At 36.1% G+C, this 25170-nt stretch overlaps 1 pseudogene across 1 annotated transcript; it reads right to left on the reverse strand.

The window, feature by feature from the left end:
• Nucleotides 1–4545: 4545 nt before the first annotated feature.
• LOC102800763 (uncharacterized) lies at nucleotides 4546–7412 on the reverse strand (annotated as a pseudogene). The gene is made up of 3 exons (XR_014931056.1): nucleotides 6542–7412; nucleotides 5763–5904; nucleotides 4546–5164 (listed from the first exon to the last, which is right to left on the reverse strand). The product of XR_014931056.1 is annotated as an uncharacterized LOC102800763 (transcript).
• Nucleotides 7413–25170: the final 17758 nt, after the last annotated feature.

Consider the following 25170-nt stretch of genomic DNA (forward strand, 5'->3'; position numbering starts at 1 on the left):
CATACCCCAGGACATGGCAGTGAAGGAAGTTCTTCAATTGGAAATGTGTCATCTAGTATTATAAATATTATCAGCTGATACCGCAATTTAATTAAAACATCTCGATAAAACAAATAACAACAAAATATCAATTCCAAAGTACAATAATGAATATAAATTTATATGACCAGGTTCTACTTTTTCTATGTTCATATGTTTGACATGGCAACCAGAATGCGTTGAACAATAACCCGCTAATAACATTTTTAATACAATTCTGTCAAATTTGTTTTATATGAAATATTTACTTGATCAATCACAAGTCATAATGGACAAATACTGCCCGTACTGCAGTCAGTTAATCTTTAACATCTCTTTTGACACTAGGTCGTTTTCGCAATTTCACGTTCTGTGCCAATCGATAATGGTGGTACTTGTACTTGCATTATTTTAAATTGGTTTCAGTGAACGAACCACAGTTACTGATGGATCAATTTTCAATCTAGTCTGGTTCCCTGCCCAAGTTTTCACCGCTGAGGGCTCAAAGAAAAACAAGGTCAGGTACGGGCCGACATCTTGGTCAGATTTCTGGCCAAAATGGATGACAGTCACATGATGGTCACATGGTTACTTCGCAACAAACAAAATGGCTGCCTCCAGTGTGACATGTACGCCGGTCGAGATAAGTAATTCATCTCAAGCGTGTTTTGTTTGTAGTACAGTGGGGACACGAACAAAAAAAATCCACGAAGGTACCGGGAAACATAACTTGAAGTTGTTGTTGTCGAAATATGGCGAAGTAGAGGTGACTGAGGGTTTGATTTGTAGGAATTGTGAACGCCATTTGTTGACACTAGATCGTCAGGTGAATGAATTTCGAGAGAAATGCCAAACTTCGAGCAGACTAAATTCGAATGTGAAGCGATGTGCGAGATCTCCATTGGTTGCTGAAGGAAAAAGCTTTAAGAAACACTCCAATTTGTCAAGTTGTAAGATCACCGAAATCACTGACAGTGTTGAAATAAGATGTGCAGAAAAATGTCCAACTCCATGTTTGTTTACATTTACGGGGAGCGTGACATAAAACTGTCGTCTTCACGGCAACAAAACAGCAGGTGGCCTGGTTGCGTCAGATTTCTTGAACGCGCTCGTAGTTTGTTTTAAAATTGGGTCAAGTCTCAGACTAGTACGAAACCTTTACTCTAATCTCGGGAAAACGATATATTTATTCAGTTACCGGTGATACACACTTCGAACCCAGTTTTAAAACGTTGAAAAATTATTCAAACAAATCGACCACTTCGGAAACATATTTTCTATATTTATTCAATCAATTGGCCCACCCCCAAAAATATTTATTTTTACATGGCCGAATTGATTGAGTTTTTACGGTACAATGTAATTCCCAGGGGACACTTAATTATAATAACTTATTTTGGTGAATATTTGTTCATCCAAACAATTCATATTTCTTTTTTCAAAAGAATTTGATTTTATATATAATGGTCAGCACATTTTGTGTGGCAAAACCCCATCACAAATATGGGTTCCAGGTCTTCAAGCGAGTCAGATTCCAGGGTTTTAGTGGTCCTATGCTATGTTATGCCACCATAAATAGTCTTTAACCCCTATGCTTATCTGATATCACATATTTAGTGTAATGTTTATAATGGCACTAAATTTCCTCTATGATATACTCGACCTCAGAAAATAAATTTACAAGTAATTTGTGTACCATATGTGTATTTGCTACATTAGAAGCGCACCTAAACCAAAATTTGAATTGTTTGTATACTGTAGTGTTAGAGTATCAATTATTTTTGCCAGACAGACCTTGACATGTAGTTAAGAGCATGCGCTTCTAATGTAACAAATACAGTACATCTAAGTATGAGTGAGTGGTCATGTTCACTGGATTTATAAATTAGAAACTGCAACATTTATGCGCATCACAGCCATAGAGTGCCATGTAAAAATCAAAATGTTATTGGCCCAAATGACACTAATGCTGTGACACTGATTTAAATGCATCAGCAATTTTACAAATGTGGGCTTCATAGTGTGACAATTTCCAGGGTTACATCTTTCCACCACTGTGAATATTACATATGCAAGTAAGACAGCACAATGTTTTTTTTTAAGTTAAAGATAATCATTTATTATATACATGTTTCACTGCAAGTTTGGTACATACCACATAAAATATTTGTAAATAAACATCCCTGTCTCATCAATTTAGTAATTGTGTCATTGGTATTTTTCGACCCAAAGAAAGCTTCAAAAGGGCTCCCACATATTGTGAACAATCGTATTGGACAGACATCAAGAAATGTGTGCAGAGTTGCATGAACCTAATTGCACATTGCACAAGAGTTGTTACAAGAGTGAGGTTGACTTGATTGCATTAACAAACAAGTCATGCACAGCACAGTCCTTGTGAATTACCAACTTGTATGCTGTGTATCAGCACTTAGATATGCATATGTATAGAAATTAATTGCTGCAGGCTGGCATATCCAAATTATATATACATTTGTAAAACAAGCAGTCTATCGGTTGATACAGCTCTGCTGTATTGTGAAATGTACCAGCTTAACACATTTGAAATATAGCTGCAAGCAGCGATCAACTAGTTTCGAACCTATGGCAGCATTGGTACAGGGCTGTAATACACCAAATTTAGTTCAAGGGGTCTTGAAAAAAACTATATCACACCACCCTCTTCTCCCCCTCCAAATATAAGTCCCTTTAAAAACTTTAAAACATTCGATTGGGACCCTTACTCATCACACCAATTTTGGTTCAAATCGGTCACATGGCCTTGGAGTTAAATGAATTCATACCCCCCCCCCAAAAAAAAAAAACTGCTATTAGGACACCCGCAGGGGTACTCTTTGTCATCACACCAAATTTGGTCCAAATCGGTCAAGGGGTTTTGGAGTAAAACGCAAATATATAAAAATCACACCCCCCCTCCCCTCAAAATTGACCCTCTCAGAAAAGTAACACCATTATAACATTCACTAGGAGACTCTTTGTCACAACACCAAAATTGGTCAAGGAGTCTTGGAGTAAAACGCAAATATATAAAAATCACACCCCCCCTCCCCTCAAAATTGACCCTCTCAGAAAAGTAACACCATTATAACATTCACTAGGAGACTCTTTGTCACAACACCAAAATTGGTCAAGGAGTCTTGGAGTAAAAGGCAAATATATAAAAACCACCCTCCGCCCCCTCAAAAATGCCCCTCTCAGAAAGGTAACATCATTATAACATTCACTGAGGGACTCTTTGTCATCACACCAAATTTGGTCCAAATCAGTCAAGGTGTCTAGAAGTAAGATGCAAATATATAATGTCTAATCCTTAAATTTGGTACAAATACGTTCAGACAATTCAAACTAAGTAACAAAAACCATATGAGAATTAGCTGGTTAATTCCCAAAACTGATAAACTGATAAGCTCCGAGGATTTTAATGGAAATACCATGAACAGTTTTTTTTAAATAAAGGATATCCTGGTAGATCAAAGCAAAAACATATCTCCTCTCACAGGATAGTGACATAAGTTTTTCCTTCTGATTATCTAAGCAATAGACCCCTTTCATAAATCTAGCATAGTTCCTCTCTAAATACACAGGAAACCTCACCCTTGAACTCTACAAAATATAAAAATACTAATTATTTCACAACCAAGGGAGTTTATTAGCTTTTAAAAGGACCGTCTGCACTGTACACTCTATGGTAAAAACACACTGCTAAGCATTCATTACCTACTGGCCTCACTCTGAGTTAAGGTCAACGGTTAATGAGTGAGGGCGCTTGATTTATGAAAGGGGTCTATGTGCCATGAATTTATTGCTGTGAATCCTGTGCATCCAGGATATCAAATGGTCTAGCCCTAATCTAAATTGCAGTTGAGAGCAAGCATACAAATTGATATATATATATATATATAGGACTTCAAGACACACAGATTCAAAACTTAGGTGAAATATATTGTCAAAGTAAGGTGTATCACTGAAAACTGAGGGGGATTATGAACACTAAGGCACAGCGCTTAATTGATGTGTGTGATAAAATGTATCATACAAACACACATTTTTTTTCATGAACTAGAAATCATTGTCAAAGAGTATTGGACATCCAGTTGAAAACAGTATTGTTTTATCAATGTATTGCATGCCATTGTTTGAGCTCCCAATCAGTATATACATTGACAATATATAGAGTATCACTACATGCTAACAATAAGTGAGTTGCCATATTAATTAAGGATAAATTAGTCTTTGGTCACTTTATTGAATATACGTAACAGTACTCCATCAACACATCCAACAAAGTGATCAACTTTCAGAATTTATCCTTATTTTTACAGCATGAAACCCTGCTCTAACAAAATGTCTCACTATTGTTTTGAATATGCATGTCTTGAAGCACCCATATATACATATATATTAATTTGTATGCTTTCAACTGGAAGCAAACACATCAGCAAATAACATTTCCCCTCAGTTTCCAGTGAAAATTTGAGGTACATAACTATAAAGATTCTCCTCTTTCTACTTTTGCAAAATAAGAGAAATTATATTATCAACATATTGATCCTCCAAATAAAAATCAGAAATCAAAAACTTGCGATTGGAGTATCTTGTATATTTTGAAGATATCTTCTCCGCTAAAGATGGTGTCCATCCTGTGACAACTGAAGGAGAAGGTGCATTACAGATGTTATTTTCAGCTTCAAAATACTGTAATAACACATCACATATTACCTGTGCTTTGTGATCATCAAAATCACTTTCATCAGCATCTGACTGTACATCAGATTCTGCTCCTGATGGCTGCTAACAGCCATCAGTTTCAGCTGGCTGCTAACAGCCCGCAACAATAGGATCTGATGTACAGCCTGATGATAATGAAACTGAGAATCACAGATGGTACAGTCACACAATAGCTTGCAATTGTCACAGCACTGATGTTTAATGATATAGTCCTTGGGAAATTCCTGACCAAAATGTGAGGCTAGTGACACTCTACGACATTCATCTGTTGTACAGTATTTCCTCATTTCCTCATTCATGCCTTTCACATTGTGTGCTATGTCAGATGCGTTGTAGTACAAAATAGCCTCAGATTCTTCCCCATCTCTCCCACATCTGCCAACTTCCTGAATGTATGCTAATGAACAAATGAGAATTGTATTTAACATTTAAGTAGCTTCACTACAAGTTACAAAAATAGTGCAATATGGTACTGGACTGTATTTGTTGTATTACTAGAGCATATGCATAGGTAAATGACATGGTAATATATCTCTATACAGTACAGGAAAAGTTTAGTTTATTGTACACTTCTATTGAAGATGCACTTCTCATATTGAGCAAATGCGTATTTTCATGAGTTCTCTTGGGTGACTGACATCAATTGTTATATCCATTCTATGATGTAACCTGTGGCATTTCATCATAAAATAACTTTCCTAGCCATCATCGTCATCCAATAACTACACTCATGACAGGATTACAGGATTATTGGGACTTCAGATTCTCTTGAACCAACCAATTGCTTGTGGTCATTAAATAATCAAAACAAATAAAACATTCAAAATGTTGGCAACACTTACAAGCAGTATAATAATAAGATCATGCACACAATAAAGGAACTTGGTTTTACACATTGTATGTCAAATATGTACAATGCGCTCTGAAAATTCATGAATTTTGTGCGTAACATTGCATTACTACATTTAGACTGAACTACATGCATTTTAACATACTTTCCATTGTTCTTGGTACACCAGCATGGATAATTCGCCTGATTGGTTTTGGATCTGCACCCATCCCATATGCCTCAGTTGCAAATAACAATCTGATACCACAATTCATGGTCTGCATGCCATCGATCACCTCTTTCTTCATCTGCTTAATGATAAAAGTATGATATATAAATTGTCAATATGCAAGTTGATATGAAATAGCCAAATGGCTCAAGTTAATTGTTGTGGCAAAGGTAATGTAACAGAATATCACATGATAGTTAAATGACAGAGGTGCATTTATAGTAAAAAAAAATGCACAAATTATTAATATACAGAACAGTATACAACAAATGTTGATGGCTTATCTGTTCTTGTGTTGGAGATAAACATCTAATATAGCAAATACAGTTAAAGGGGCACAGTCGCTATATCTTTTATACAAATTTGGCTTAAGTGTAAAGTGAACTGCATTCACCAATTTGATAAAGAACACACACTTATCACGTGTCTGATCTTTCAGTGTGTCATTTGATGAGGCAACAGCCACATTGTTTACCTAAATGTTATAGACAAAGCTGCTTATACCCCCGGAACAAATGATTTATATATATAACAATTAACAAATAAATATTCACTTTATTTTTTTATTGGTAAAACCATCAGAGGACCAATTTGTTATTTACTATACAACAACAAAAATAACATACCATACCATACAGAATATGGAAAACAATCGTTAAACAGTAGAAGTCATATCCAAGTTAGTATTTATAGTTAACAAAATAACTTAAATTTACCTTGTTAGTGCATGAGGCATGGAATTGAGCCACCAGACCAGATATATCATCTATATCACTGTCAAAAGTTGGCATTAAGGACAATTCGTGAGCAAATCCACACCATTTAAGTGATGAGTAAACAATTGTTCGTGGAAAACATTCCTGTTTACTGCGCAATTCATCAATAAGTGGTTTGAAGATCTCCTTAAAAGACTCTTCAATTCTGTTGTTTGGAAGTCTTTTTGTCACATGGAACATTATGTTTGGTCTATCTATGCTGGCAGCGATAATAACAGGATTGGTAAGCAAAAGATGTGATGATATTTCTTGCTGTGTTCTTTTCGTACCGGTGGCCATAGGTCTTTCAGATTTCGATATTCCGGACGGAAATCACTTCCCCATTGTACTACACAGTGTGCTTCGTCAACAACAATATGAGATACCTTGTGTTGCCAAATGTCGCCACGAAATACGGCGAAGAGTTTCTTGGTCATTATGTGTTCTGGGTGAGACAGTATATACAAATACTCACAACTAATGAAACTGGACAAACTACAGTCAAACTCCGGATTTAACCGCACTGACCTTGCGCCGAGTCTACGAGACTGTTCTTCTATAATAGCATTCAATGGCGAGATCAAGATCACTGTCCTGGGACTGTGTGAAGCTGACATGTAGGGAAGGCACTCAAAAATCAGTGATTTTCCATAACCGGTAGGCAACAAGCCTATACAATCACTATCAGTGGATGCCTTCAAACAATCAACTTGCTTTGGTCTTAAATATGTGTAACATGAATGACTGTTTGCGTTTACATGTGCTAAAGCAATCTTTGTTTTCATAACAAACTCCATGTCCATGGAAGCCGCCATGTTGAATTGTCTCAGTGACGAATCAGATGTTCCATACGTAACTACCAATAACCGCCTTGGATGTAATACCCCGTACCTGACCCTTTTCTAAAACCGCCCTCAGCGTTGAAATGGGGCAGGGAACCAGACTAGGTAGAGCGCATAGCCGGTCGACGAGGGCGTTTTCAATAAAAACGAAGGCAACATAAACGAAAGTAAAACTTGTTTATCTTTATTGACACTGACAGATGATTTTAAATGAAATTTGAATATGCCTGTTTCTATGGTAACAGATGGTCTATATATTGCCCTCTAATGACATTAGATAAACATTGATATAAAGTTCATTTGGTGAAAATTCAATAAAAAAGGGGAAAGATATGGCAGTTTAAGTTCAGCTCCAATTAAATAATTAGTGCTTATTCATCCAAAATGGTGCCGTTGTCTTTACTATTCAGTAGTGCTTTGTTGTGTCATCCTTTGTCCAAAATTAAGAGATGCTGATTGAAGCTACAAAGTAGCAAATGACACCACTCTATGATATGTGCATAATTTCCCCTTGAAATCCCAATTGATACAGTGTAACAATGTCGGCGCCGGTGATATCTTACCATTGCGCAACGTAGCCAAAATAAAAGGCATGATTATTTGAACACTGCTATTACAAGACTGGTAGGAGGTAATACATTTGGGACGAAAGTATTCAAAAAACAGATTTTGGCTGTTGCCATGGTAGTGGTGGGTCAGGATTGTTTTTCCAATTAGTGATGGTACGACCTACCTGTCAAGTATGAACAAAATCAGCCAAGCCACACAAAAAATCACAGAAGAGTTAGTTAAAAACACAGTCACTTGGGGGCTGAAAATCAATAAATACTAATTTTCAAAAAAAAAATCATCCGCTATACGTATATAAATAAACAAGTTGTGAAACACGGCACCTAGTAAATCGACACCCTGTCGGTTTCAAATGTCGATTTCTTACCTTAAAATGCGAAACAAAAAGTGCAGAGGGGGTCAGGTGTTATGTTAATAACCATTGTTCATAATCGCTAACTTGGTTTTATTCAAAACTGCACAAATCGCGAGTTTTCTGGTGATATCCGACAATTTCATGATCGAAAATGGCCAGCAGCCAGAATCAAGGGGGATTCGCACAGAGTTCTGGGTAAATCAAGTGCGCATACTCATTTTCAGCCAATCAGGCGTGCCGTAACAGCGAGTATTTCCAGGGAAAATCGGATTCACATGTAATGCTTGAAAACGTTTCAGCGAAAATAAATTAAGTGAAATTCTATGTGACTTCATAAGAGTTGGAAATGAACAAATTATGTGACGCCCGACCCTACCACCATACACAATGTAGACTATACCCCCAAAACATCCTTTCACTCACGGTTTCACCAGTGCATTCTATTTGACTTCAGAAGAAATTGAAATAAACAAATTATAATAATAATAATAATAAAGATAATTTATTGCATCCTTAGAAATACAGTGTTTCCATCAGTTTATAGCAACAAAAGTAAGATATTAAAAAACAAAATAACAAAATAACTATAGCAAATAATAAATGATAGATTTTAGTGTTTTTGTTAAGTATCTTTCTCGTTTCTCATTATATAACAACGCACTTACAATTATAATTTCAGCCTCGAGTTCAGCACTGATTAAATAAACTACCTCGTCTTCATGCCAACTTGAAGTTATCATTCATTGCCTACATCAGTGACTTCAAAATACATGTTTCAATCCCAGGAATTTCACTTGCTATTAATTGCATGGGACTGCCAGTCTTTCATGATTTTCTATTGTAATATCAATTTTGCGATTACTCTGACCATGTAGCTGTAACCACAGATCGTCTAGGTGCTGTAACTAAATCCTTGTATAAGCACCGGTTAGGCAGGCTTGAACTATGCATGTGAAGCCAGTCGAGAGGTATATTCAATCCTATAGATTTCTCATTGTTTGGTAACTATTTGCTGCAAATGCAGCAAAAATCAATATAAAACTATTACCCACACAGCATTCTACAGGTTACTTGTATACCTCATACAAACTGTTGCTAAATTATTAACATCACATCGATACGGCTATTCCACCGAAGTTTAGGCTTGTATACCTTATACAAACTGTTGCTAAATTATTAACACCATATCGATACGGCTATTTCACCGAAGTTTAGGCTTGTATGCCTTATACAAACTGTTGCTAAATTATTAACACCACATCGGTATGGCTATTCCACCGAAGTTTAGGCTTGTATACATTATACAAACTGTTGCTAAATTATTAACACCACATCGATATGGCTATTCCACCGAAGTTTAGGCTTGTATACCTTATACAAACTGTGGCTAAATTATTAACATCACATCGATACGGCTATTCCACCGAAGTTTAGGCTTGTATGCCTTATACAAACTGTTGCTAAATTATTAACACCATATCGATACGGCTATTCCACCGAAGTTTAGGCTTGTATGCCTTATACAAACTGTTGCTAAATTATTAACACCACATCGATATGGCTATTCCACCTAAGTTTAGGCTTGTATACCTTATACAAACTGTTGCTAAATTATTAACATCACATCGATACGGCTATTCCACCGAAGTTTAGGCTTGTATACCTTATACAAACTGTTGCTAAATTATTAACATCACATCGATACGGCTATTCCACCGAAGTTTAGGCTTGTATACCTTATACAAACTGTTGCTAAATTATTAACACCATATCGATACGGCTATTTCACCGAAGTTTAGGCTAGTATACCTTATACAAACTGTTGCTAAATTATTAACACCACATCGATATGGCTATTCCACCGAAGTTTAGGCTTGTATACATTATACAAACTGTGGCTAAATTATTAACACCACATCGGTATGGCTTTTCCACCGAAGTTTAGGCTTGTATACCTTATACAAACTGTGGCTAAATTATTAACACCACATCGATATGGCTATTCCACCGAAGTTTAGGCTTGTATACCTTATACAAACTGTGGCTAAATTATTAACACCACATCGATATGGCTATTCCACCGAAGTTTAGGCTTGTATACATTATACAAACTGTGGCTAAATTATTAACACCACATCGGTATGGCTTTTCCACCGAAGTTTAGGCTTGTATACCTTATACAAACTGTGGCTAAATTATTAACACCACATCGATATGGCTATTTCACCGAAGTTTAGGCTAGTATACCTTATACAAACTGTGGCTAAATTATTAACACCATATCGGTATGGCTATTTCACCGAAGTTTAGGCTAGTATACCTTATACAAACTGTTGCTAAATTATTAACACCACATCGATATGGCTATTCCACCGAAGTTTAGGCTTGTATACCTTATACAAACTGTTGCTAAATTATTAACACCATATCGATACGGCCATTTCACCGAAGTTTAGGCTAGTATACCTTATACAAACTGTGGCTAAATTATTAACACCACATCGATATGGCTATTTCACCGAAGTTTAGGCTAGTATACCTTATACAAACTGTGGCTAAATTATTAACACCATATCGGTATGGCTATTTCACCGAAGTTTAGGCTTGTATACCTTATACAAACTGTGGCTAAATTATTAACACCATATCGATACGGCTATTCCACCGAAGTTTAGACTTGTATACCTTATACAAACTGTGGCTAAATTATTAACACCACATCGATATGGCTATTCCACCGAAGTTTAGGCTTGTATACCTTATACAAACTGTTGCTAAATTATTAACACCACATCGATACGGCTATTTCACCGAAGTTTAGGCTTGTATACATTATACAAACTGTTGCTAAATTATTAACACCACATCGATACGGCTATTCCACCGAAGTTTAGGCTTGTATACCTTATACAAACTGTTGCTAAATTATTAACACCACGTCGATACGGCTATTGCACCGAAGTTTAGGCTAGTATACCTTATACAAACTGTGGCTAAATTATTAACATCACATCGATACGGCTATTCCACCGAAGTTTAGGCTTGTATACCTTATACAAACTGTTGCTAAATTATTAACACCATATCGATACGGCTATTTCACCGAAGTTTAGGCTTGTATGCCTTATACAAACTGTTGCTAAATTATTAACACCACATCGGTATGGCTATTCCACCGAAGTTTAGGCTTGTATACATTATACAAACTGTTGCTAAATTATTAACACCACATCGATATGGCTATTCCACCGAAGTTTAGGCTTGTATACCTTATACAAACTGTGGCTAAATTATTAACATCACATCGATACGGCTATTCCACCGAAGTTTAGGCTTGTATGCCTTATACAAACTGTTGCTAAATTATTAACACCATATCGATACGGCTATTCCACCGAAGTTTAGGCTTGTATGCCTTATACAAACTGTTGCTAAATTATTAACACCACATCGATATGGCTATTCCACCTAAGTTTAGGCTTGTATACCTTATACAAACTGTTGCTAAATTATTAACATCACATCGATACGGCTATTCCACCGAAGTTTAGGCTTGTATACCTTATACAAACTGTTGCTAAATTATTAACATCACATCGATACGGCTATTCCACCGAAGTTTAGGCTTGTATACCTTATACAAACTGTTGCTAAATTATTAACACCATATCGATACGGCTATTTCACCGAAGTTTAGGCTAGTATACCTTATACAAACTGTTGCTAAATTATTAACACCACATCGATATGGCTATTCCACCGAAGTTTAGGCTTGTATACATTATACAAACTGTGGCTAAATTATTAACACCACATCGGTATGGCTTTTCCACCGAAGTTTAGGCTTGTATACCTTATACAAACTGTGGCTAAATTATTAACACCACATCGATATGGCTATTCCACCGAAGTTTAGGCTTGTATACCTTATACAAACTGTGGCTAAATTATTAACACCACATCGATATGGCTATTCCACCGAAGTTTAGGCTTGTATACATTATACAAACTGTGGCTAAATTATTAACACCACATCGGTATGGCTTTTCCACCGAAGTTTAGGCTTGTATACCTTATACAAACTGTGGCTAAATTATTAACACCACATCGATATGGCTATTTCACCGAAGTTTAGGCTAGTATACCTTATACAAACTGTGGCTAAATTATTAACACCATATCGGTATGGCTATTTCACCGAAGTTTAGGCTAGTATACCTTATACAAACTGTTGCTAAATTATTAACACCACATCGATATGGCTATTCCACCGAAGTTTAGGCTTGTATACCTTATACAAACTGTTGCTAAATTATTAACACCATATCGATACGGCCATTTCACCGAAGTTTAGGCTAGTATACCTTATACAAACTGTGGCTAAATTATTAACACCACATCGATATGGCTATTTCACCGAAGTTTAGGCTAGTATACCTTATACAAACTGTGGCTAAATTATTAACACCATATCGGTATGGCTATTTCACCGAAGTTTAGGCTTGTATACCTTATACAAACTGTGGCTAAATTATTAACACCATATCGATACGGCTATTCCACCGAAGTTTAGACTTGTATACCTTATACAAACTGTGGCTAAATTATTAACACCACATCGATATGGCTATTCCACCGAAGTTTAGGCTTGTATACCTTATACAAACTGTTGCTAAATTATTAACACCACATCGATACGGCTATTTCACCGAAGTTTAGGCTTGTATACATTATACAAACTGTTGCTAAATTATTAACACCACATCGATACGGCTATTCCACCGAAGTTTAGGCTTGTATACCTTATACAAACTGTTGCTAAATTATTAACACCACATCGATACGGCTATTTCACCGAAGTTTAGGCTTGTATACATTATACAAACTGTTGCTAAATTATTAACACCACATCGATACGGCTATTCCACCGAAGTTTAGGCTTGTGTACATTATACAAACTGTTGCTAAATTATTAACACCACATCGGTATGGCTATTTCACCGAAGTTTAGGCTTGTATACATTATACAAACTGTTGCTAAATTATTAACACCACATCGATACGGCTATTCCACCGAAGTTTAGGCTTGTGTACATTATACAAACTGTTGCTAAATTATTAACACCACATCGGTATGGCTATTTCACCGAAGTTTAGGCTTGTATACATTATACAAACTGTTGCTAAATTATTAACACCACATCGATACGGCTATTTCACCGAAGTTTAGGCTTGTATACATTATACAAACTGTGGCTAAATTATTAACACCACATCGATATGGCTATTCCACCGAAGTTTAGGCTTGTATACCTTATACAAACTGTTGCTAAATTATTAACACCACATCGATACGGCTATTCCACCGAAGTTTAGGCTTGTGTACATTATACAAACTGTTGCTAAATTATTAACACCACATCGATATGGCTATTCCACCGAAGTTTAGGCTTGTATACCTTATACAAACTGTTGCTAAATTATTAACACCACATCGATACGGCTATTTCACCGAAGTTTAGGCTTGTATACATTATACAAACTGTTGCTAAATTATTAACACCACATCGATACGGCTATTCCACCGAAGTTTAGGCTTGTGTACATTATACAAACTGTTGCTAAATTATTAACACCACATCGGTATGGCTATTTCACCGAAGTTTAGGCTTGTATACCTTATACAAACTGTTGCTAAATTATTAACACCACATCGATACGGCTATTCCACCGACGTTTAGGCTTGTATACCTTATACAAACTGTTGCTAAATTATTAACACCACATCGATACGGCTATTCCACCGAAGTTTAGGCTTGTATACATTATACAAACTGTTGCTAAATTATTAACATCACATCGATACGGCTATTCCACCGAAGTTTAGGCTTGTATACATTATACAAACTGTTGCTAAATTATTAACACCACATCGGTATGGCTATTTCACCGAAGTTTAGGCTTGTATACCTTATACAAACTGTGGCTAAATTATTAACACCACATCGATACGGCTATTCCACCGAAGTTTAGGCTTGTATACCTCATACAAACTGTGGCTAAATTATTAACACCACATCGATACGGCTATTTCACCGAAGTTTAGGCTAGTATACCTTATACAAACTGTTGCTAAATTATTAACACCACATCGATACGGCTATTCCACCGAAGTTTAGGCTAGTATACCTTATACAAACTGTTGCTAAATTATTAACACCACATCGATACGGCTATTTCACCGAAGTTTAGGCTAGTATACCTTATACAAACTGTGGCTAAATTATTAACATCACATCGATATGGCTTTTCCACCGAAGTTTAGGCTAGTATACCTTATACAAACTGTGGCTAAATTATTAACACCACATCGATATGGCTATTCCACCGACGTTTAGGCTTGTATGCCTTATACAAACTGTTGCTAAATTATTAACACCACATCGGTATGGCTATTCCACCGACGTTTAGGCTTGTATGCCTTATACAAACTGTTGCTAAATTATTAACACCACATCGGTATGGCTATTCCACCGAAGTTTAGGCTTGTATACATTATACAAACTGTTGCTAAATTATTTACACCATATCGATACGGCTATTCCACCGAAGTTTAGGCTAGTATACCTTATACAAACTGTTGCTAAATTATTAACACCACATCGATACGGCTATTCCACCGAAGTTTAGGCTTGTATACCTTATACAAACTGTTGCTAAATTATTAACACCATATCGATACGGCCATTTCACCGAAGTTTAGGCTAGTATACCTTATACAAACTGTGGCTAAATTATTAACACCACATCGATATGGCTATTTCACCGAAGTTTAGGCTAGTATACCTTATACAAACTGTGGCTAAATTATTAACACCATATCGGTATGGCTATTTCACCGAAGTTTAGGCTAGTATACCTTATACAAACTGTTGCTAAATTATTAACACCACATCGATACGGCTATTCCACCGAAGTTTAGGCTTGTATACCTTATACAAACTGTTGCTAAATTATTAACACCATATCGATACGGCCATTTCACCGAAGTTTAGGCTAGTATACCTTATACAAACTGTGGCTAAATTATTAACACCACATCGATATGGCTATTTCACCGAAGTTTAGGCTAGTATACCTTATACAAACTGTGGCTAAATTATTAACACCATATCGGTATGGCTATTTCACCGAAGTTTAGGCTTGTATACCTTATACAAACTGTGGCTAAATTATTAACACCATATCGATACGGCTATTCCACCGAAGTTTAGACTTGTATACCTTATACAAACTGTGGCTAAATTATTAACACCACATCGATATGGCTATTTCACCGAAGTTTAGGCTTGTATACCTTATACAAACTGTGGCTAAATTATTAACACCATATCGATACGGCTATTCCACCGAAGTTTAGACTTGTATACCTTATACAAACTGTGGCTAAATTATTAACACCACATCGATATGGCTATTTCACCGAAGTTTAGACTTGTATACCTTATACAAACTGTGGCTAAATTATTAACACCACATCGATATGGCTATTTCACCGAAGTTTAGGCTTGTATGCCTTATACAAACTGTTGCTAAATTATTAACACCACATCGATACGGCTATTCCACCGAAGTTTAGACTTGTATACCTTATACAAACTGTGGCTAAATTATTAACACCACATCGATATGGCTATTTCACCGAAGTTTAGGCTTGTATGCCTTATACAAACTGTTGATCAATTATTAACATCACATCGATATGGCTATTCCACCGAAGTTTAGGCTTGTATGCCTTATACAAACTGTTGCTAAATTATTAACACCACATCGATATGGCTATTCCACCGAAGTTTAGGCTTGTATGCCTTATACAAACTGTTGCTAAATTATTAACACCACATCGATACGGCTATTCCACCGAAGTTTAGGCTTGTATGCCTTATACAAACACTTGCTAAATTATTAACACCACATCGATACGGCTATTCCACCGAAGTTTAGGCTTGTATACATTATACAAACTGTTGCTAAATTATTAACACCACATCGATATGGCTATTCCACCGAAGTTTAGGCTTGTATACCTTATACAAACTGTTGCTAAATTATTAACACCACATCGATACGGCTATTCCACCGAAGTTTAGGCTTGTATACCTTATACAAACTGTTGCTAAATTATTAACACCATATCGATACGGCCATTTCACCGAAGTTTAGGCTAGTATACCTTATACAAACTGTGGCTAAATTATTAACACCACATCGATATGGCTATTTCACCGAAGTTTAGGCTAGTATACCTTATACAAACTGTGGCTAAATTATTAACACCATATCGGTATGGCTATTTCACCGAAGTTTAGGCTTGTATACCTTATACAAACTGTGGCTAAATTATTAACACCATATCGATACGGCTATTCCACCGAAGTTTAGACTTGTATACCTTATACAAACTGTGGCTAAATTATTAACACCACATCGATATGGCTATTCCACCGAAGTTTAGGCTTGTATACCTTATACAAACTGTTGCTAAATTATTAACACCACATCGATACGGCTATTTCACCGAAGTTTAGGCTTGTATACATTATACAAACTGTGGCTAAATTATTAACACCACATCGGTATGGCTTTTCCACCGAAGTTTAGGCTTGTATACCTTATACAAACTGTGGCTAAATTATTAACACCACATCGATATGGCTATTTCACCGAAGTTTAGGCTAGTATACCTTATACAAACTGTGGCTAAATTATTAACACCATATCGGTATGGCTATTTCACCGAAGTTTAGGCTAGTATACCTTATACAAACTGTTGCTAAATTATTAACACCACATCGATATGGCTATTCCACCGAAGTTTAGGCTTGTATACCTTATACAAACTGTTGCTAAATTATTAACACCATATCGATACGGCCATTTCACCGAAGTTTAGGCTAGTATACCTTATACAAACTGTGGCTAAATTATTAACACCACATCGATATGGCTATTTCACCGAAGTTTAGGCTAGTATACCTTATACAAACTGTGGCTAAATTATTAACACCATATCGGTATGGCTATTTCACCGAAGTTTAGGCTTGTATACCTTATACAAACTGTGGCTAAATTATTAACACCATATCGATACGGCTATTCCACCGAAGTTTAGACTTGTATACCTTATACAAACTGTGGCTAAATTATTAACACCACATCGATATGGCTATTCCACCGAAGTTTAAGCTTGTATACCTTATACAAACTGTTGCTAAATTATTAACACCACATCGATACGGCTATTTCACCGAAGTTTAGGCTTGTATACATTATACAAACTGTTGCTAAATTATTAACACCACATCGATACGGCTATTCCACCGAAGTTTAGGCTTGTATACCTTATACAAACTGTTGCTAAATTATTAACACCACATCGATACGGCTATTTCACCGAAGTTTAGGCTTGTATACATTATACAAACTGTTGCTAAATTATTAACACCACATCGATACGGCTATTCCACCGAAGTTTAGGCTTGTGTACATTATACAAACTGTTGCTAAATTATTAACACCACATCGGTATGGCTATTTCACCGAAGTTTAGGCTTGTATACATTATACAAACTGTTGCTAAATTATTAACACCACATCGATACGGCTATTCCACCGAAGTTTAGGCTTGTGTACATTATACAAACTGTTGCTAAATTATTAACACCACATCGGTAGGGCTATTTCACCGAAGTTTAGGCTTGTATACATTATACAAACTGTTGCTAAATTATTAACACCACATCGATACGGCTATTCCACCGAAGTTTAGGCTTGTGTACATTATACAAACTGTTGCTAAATTATTAACACCACATCGGTATGGCTATTTCACCGAAGTTTAGGCTTGTATACATTATACAAACTGTTGTTAAATTATTAACACCACATCGATACGGCTATTCCACCGAAGTTTAGGCTTGTGTACATTATACAAACTGTTGCTAAATTATTAACACCACATCGATACGGCTATTTCACCGAAGTTTAGGCTTGTATACATTATACAAACTGTTGCTAAATTATTAACACCACATCGATACGGCTATTCCACCGAAGTTTAGGCTTGTGTACATTATACAAACTGTTGCTAAATTATTAACACCACATCGGTATGGCTATTTCACCGAAGTTTAGGCTTGTATACCTTATACAAACTGTTGCTAAATTATTAACACCACATCGATACGGCTATTCCACCGACGTTTAGGCTTGTATACCTTATACAAACTGTTGCTAAATTATTAACACCACATCGATACGGCTATTCCACCGAAGTTTAGGCTTGTATACATTATACAAACTGTTGCTAAATTATTAACACCACATCGATACGGCTATTTCACCGAAGTTTAGGCTTGTATACATTATACAAACTGTGGCTAAATTATTAACACCACATCGGTATGGCTTTTCCACCGAAGTTTAGGCTTGTATACCTTATACAAACTGTGGCTAAATTATTAACACCACATCGATATGGCTATTTCACCGAAGTTTAGGCTAGTATACCTTATACAAACTGTGGCTAAATTATTAACACCATATCGGTATGGCTATTTCACCGAAGTTTAGGCTAGTATACCTTATACAAACTGTTGCTAAATTATTAACACCACATCGATATGGCTATTCCACCGAAGTTTAGGCTTGTATACCTTATACAAACTGTTGCTAAATTATTAACACCATATCGATACGGCCATTTCACCGAAGTTTAGGCTAGTATACCTTATACAAACTGTGGCTAAATTATTAACACCACATCGATATGGCTATTTCACCGAAGTTTAGGCTAGTATACCTTATACAAACTGTGGCTAAATTATTAACACCATATCGGTATGGCTATTTCACCGAAGTTTAGGCTTGTATACCTTATACAAACTGTGGCTAAATTATTAACACCATATCGATACGGCTATTCCACCGAAGTTTAGACTTGTATACCTTATACAAACTGTGGCTAAATTATTAACACCACATCGATATGGCTATTCCACCGAAGTTTAGGCTTGTATACCTTATACAAACTGTTGCTAAATTATTAACACCACATCGATACGGCTATTTCACCGAAGTTTAGCCTTGTATACATTATACAAACTGTTGCTAAATTATTAACACCACATCGATACGGCTATTCCACCGAAGTTTAGGCTTGTATACCTTATACAAACTGTTGCTAAATTATTAACACCACATCGATACGGCTATTTCACCGAAGTTTAGGCTTGTATACATTATACAAACTGTTGCTAAATTATTAACACCACATCGATACGGCTATTCCACCGAAGTTTAGGCTTGTGTACATTATACAAACTGTTGCTAAATTATTAACACCACATCGATACGGCTATTCCACCGAAGTTTAGGCTTGTGTACATTATACAAACTGTTGCTAAATTATTAACACCACATCGGTATGGCTATTTCACCGAAGTTTAGGCTTGTATACATTATACAAACTGTTGTTAAATTATTAACACCACATCGATACGGCTATTCCACCGAAGTTTAGGCTTGTGTACATTATACAAACTGTTGCTAAATTATTAACACCACATCGATACGGCTATTTCACCGAAGTTTAGGCTTGTATACATTATACAAACTGTGGCTAAATTATTAACACCACATCGATATGGCTATTCCACCGAAGTTTAGGCTTGTATACCTTATACAAACTGTTGCTAAATTATTAACACCACATCGATACGGCTATTCCACCGAAGTTTAGGCTTGTGTACATTATACAAACTGTTGCTAAATTATTAACACCACATCGATATGGCTATTCCACCGAAGTTTAGGCTTGTATACCTTATACAAACTGTTGCTAAATTATTAACACCACATCGATACGGCTATTTCACCGAAGTTTAGGCTTGTATACATTATACAAACTGTTGCTAAATTATTAACACCACATCGATACGGCTATTCCACCGAAGTTTAGGCTTGTGTACATTATACAAACTGTTGCTAAATTATTAACACCACATCGGTATGGCTATTTCACCGAAGTTTAGGCTTGTATACCTTATACAAACTGTTGCTAAATTATTAACACCACATCGATACGGCTATTCCACCGACGTTTAGGCTTGTATACCTTATACAAACTGTTGCTAAATTATTAACACCACATCGATACGGCTATTCCACCGAAGTTTAGGCTTGTATACCTTATACAAACTGTTGCTAAATTATTAACACCACATCGATACGGCTATTTCACCGAAGTTTAGGCTTGTATACATTATACAAACTGTTGCTAAATTATTAACACCACATCGATACGGCTATTCCACCGAAGTTTAGGCTTGTGTACATTATACAAACTGTTGCTAAATTATTAACACCACATCGGTATGGCTATTTCACCGAAGTTTAGGCTTGTATACCTTATACAAACTGTTGCTAAATTATTAACACCACATCGATACGGCTATTCCACCGACGTTTAGGCTTGTATACCTTATACAAACTGTTGCTAAATTATTAACACCACATCGATACGGCTATTCCACCGAAGTTTAGGCTTGTATACATTATACAAACTGTTGCTAAATTATTAACATCACATCGATACGGCTATTCCACCGAAGTTTAGGCTTGTATACATTATACAAACTGTTGCTAAATTATTAACACCACATCGGTATGGCTATTTCACCGAAGTTTAGGCTTGTATACCTTATACAAACTGTGGCTAAATTATTAACACCACATCGATACGGCTATTCCACCGAAGTTTAGGCTTGTATACCTCATACAAACTGTGGCTAAATTATTAACACCACATCGATACGGCTATTTCACCGAAGTTTAGGCTAGTATACCTTATACAAACTGTTGCTAAATTATTAAGACCACATCGATACGGCTATTCCACCGAAGTTTAGGCTAGTATACCTTATACAAACTGTTGCTAAATTATTAACACCACATCGATACGGCTATTTCACCGAAGTTTAGGCTAGTATACCTTATACAAACTGTGGCTAAATTATTAACATCACATCGATATGGCTTTTCCACCGAAGTTTAGGCTAGTATACCTTATACAAACTGTGGCTAAATTATTAACACCACATCGATATGGCTATTCCACCGACGTTTAGGCTTGTATGCCTTATACAAACTGTTGCTAAATTATTAACACCACATCGGTATGGCTATTCCACCGACGTTTAGGCTTGTATGCCTTATACAAACTGTTGCTAAATTATTAACACCACATCGGTATGGCTATTCCACCGAAGTTTAGGCTTGTATACATTATACAAACTGTTGCTAAATTATTTACACCATATCGATACGGCTATTCCACCGAAGTTTAGGCTAGTATACCTTATACAAACTGTTGCTAAATTATTAACACCACATCGATACGGCTATTCCACCGAAGTTTAGGCTTGTATACCTTATACAAACTGTTGCTAAATTATTAACACCATATCGATACGGCCATTTCACCGAAGTTTAGGCTAGTATACCTTATACAAACTGTGGCTAAATTATTAACACCACATCGATATGGCTATTTCACCGAAGTTTAGGCTAGTATACCTTATACAAACTGTGGCTAAATTATTAACACCATATCGGTATGGCTATTTCACCGAAGTTTAGGCTAGTATACCTTATACAAACTGTTGCTAAATTATTAACACCACATCGATACGGCTATTCCACCGAAGTTTAGGCTTGTATACCTTATACAAACTGTTGCTAAATTATTAACACCATATCGATACGGCCATTTCACCGAAGTTTAGGCTAGTATACCTTATACAAACTGTGGCTAAATTATTAACACCACATCGATATGGCTATTTCACCGAAGTTTAGGCTAGTATACCTTATACAAACTGTGGCTAAATTATTAACACCATATCGGTATGGCTATTTCACCGAAGTTTAGGCTTGTATACCTTATACAAACTGTGGCTAAATTATTAACACCATATCGATACGGCTATTCCACCGAAGTTTAGACTTGTATACCTTATACAAACTGTGGCTAAATTATTAACACCACATCGATATGGCTATTTCACCGAAGTTTAGGCTTGTATACCTTATACAAACTGTGGCTAAATTATTAACACCATATCGATACGGCTATTCCACCGAAGTTTAGACTTGTATACCTTATACAAACTGTGGCTAAATTATTAACACCACATCGATATGGCTATTTCACCGAAGTTTAGACTTGTATACCTTATACAAACTGTGGCTAAATTATTAACACCACATCGATATGGCTATTTCACCGAAGTTTAGGCTTGTATGCCTTATACAAACTGTTGCTAAATTATTAACACCACATCGATACGGCTATTCCACCGAAGTTTAGACTTGTATACCTTATACAAACTGTGGCTAAATTATTAACACCACATCGATATGGCTATTTCACCGAAGTTTAGGCTTGTATGCCTTATACAAACTGTTGATCAATTATTAACATCACATCGATATGGCTATTCCACCGAAGTTTAGGCTTGTATGCCTTATACAAACTGTTGCTAAATTATTAACACCACATCGATATGGCTATTCCACCGAAGTTTAGGCTTGTATGCCTTATACAAACTGTTGCTAAATTATTAACACCACATCGATACGGCTATTCCACCGAAGTTTAGGCTTGTATGCCTTATACAAACACTTGCTAAATTATTAACACCACATCGATACGGCTATTCCACCGAAGTTTAGGCTTGTATACATTATACAAACTGTTGCTAAATTATTAACACCACATCGATATGGCTATTCCACCGAAGTTTAGGCTTGTATACCTTATACAAACTGTTGCTAAATTATTAACACCACATCGATACGGCTATTCCACCGAAGTTTAGGCTTGTATACCTTATACAAACTGTTGCTACATTATTAACACCATATCGATACGGCCATTTCACCGAAGTTTAGGCTAGTATACCTTATACAAACTGTGGCTAAATTATTAACACCACATCGATATGGCTATTTCACCGAAGTTTAGGCTAGTATACCTTATACAAACTGTGGCTAAATTATTAACACCATATCGGTATGGCTATTTCACCGAAGTTTAGGCTTGTATACCTTATACAAACTGTGGCTAAATTATTAACACCATATCGATACGGCTATTCCACCGAAGTTTAGACTTGTATACCTTATACAAACTGTGGCTAAATTATTAACACCACATCGATATGGCTATTCCACCGAAGTTTAGGCTTGTATACCTTATACAAACTGTTGCTAAATTATTAACACCACATCGATACGGCTATTTCACCGAAGTTTAGGCTTGTATACATTATACAAACTGTTTGCTAAATTATTAACACCACATCGATACGGCTATTCCACCGAAGTTTAGGCTTGTATACCTTATACAAACTGTTGCTAAATTATTAACACCACATCGATACGGCTATTTCACCGAAGTTTAGGCTTGTATACATTATACAAACTGTTGCTAAATTATTAACACCACATCGATACGGCTATTCCACCGAAGTTTAGGCTTGTGTACATTATACAAACTGTTGCTAAATTATTAACACCACATCGGTATGGCTATTTCACCGAAGTTTAGGCTTGTATACATTATACAAACTGTTGCTAAATTATTAACACCACATCGATACGGCTATTCCACCGAAGTTTAGGCTTGTGTACATTATACAAACTGTTGCTAAATTATTAACACCACATCGGTATGGCTATTTCACCGAAGTTTAGGCTTGTATACATTATACAAACTGTTGCTAAATTATTAACACCACATCGATACGGCTATTCCACCGAAGTTTAGGCTTGTGTACATTATACAAACTGTTGCTAAATTATTAACACCACATCGGTATGGCTATTTCACCGAAGTTTAGGCTTGTATACATTATACAAACTGTTGCTAAATTATTAACACCACATCGATACGGCTATTCCACCGAAGTTTAGGCTTGTGTACATTATACAAACTGTTGCTAAATTATTAACACCACATCGATACGGCTATTTCACCGAAGTTTAGGCTTGTATACATTATACAAACTGTGGCTAAATTATTAACACCACATCGATATGGCTATTCCACCGAAGTTTAGGCTTGTATACCTTATACAAACTGTTGCTAAATTATTAACACCACATCGATACGGCTATTCCACCGAAGTTTAGGCTTGTGTACATTATACAAACTGTTGCTAAATTATTAACACCACATCGATATGGCTATTCCACCGAAGTTTAGGCTTGTATACCTTATACAAACTGTTGCTAAATTATTAACACCACATCGATACGGCTATTTCACCGAAGTTTAGGCTTGTATACATTATACAAACTGTTGCTAAATTATTAACACCACATCGATACGGCTATTCCACCGAAGTTTAGGCTTGTGTACATTATACAAACTGTTGCTAAATTATTAACACCACATCGGTATGGCTATTTCACCGAAGTTTAGGCTTGTATACCTTATACAAACTGTTGCTAAATTATTAACACCACATCGATACGGCTATTCCACCGACGTTTAGGCTTGTATACCTTATACAAACTGTTGCTAAATTATTAACACCACATCGATACGGCTATTCCACCGAAGTTTAGGCTTGTATACATTATACAAACTGTTGCTAAATTATTAACATCACATCGATACGGCTATTCCACCGAAGTTTAGGCTTGTATACATTATACAAACTGTTGCTAAATTATTAACACCACATCGGTATGGCTAT

Source organism: Saccoglossus kowalevskii, chromosome 12, assembly GCF_978046115.1.
Source record: "Saccoglossus kowalevskii chromosome 12, keSacKowa6.1, whole genome shotgun sequence".
Lineage (NCBI taxonomy): Eukaryota > Metazoa > Hemichordata > Enteropneusta > Harrimaniidae > Saccoglossus > Saccoglossus kowalevskii.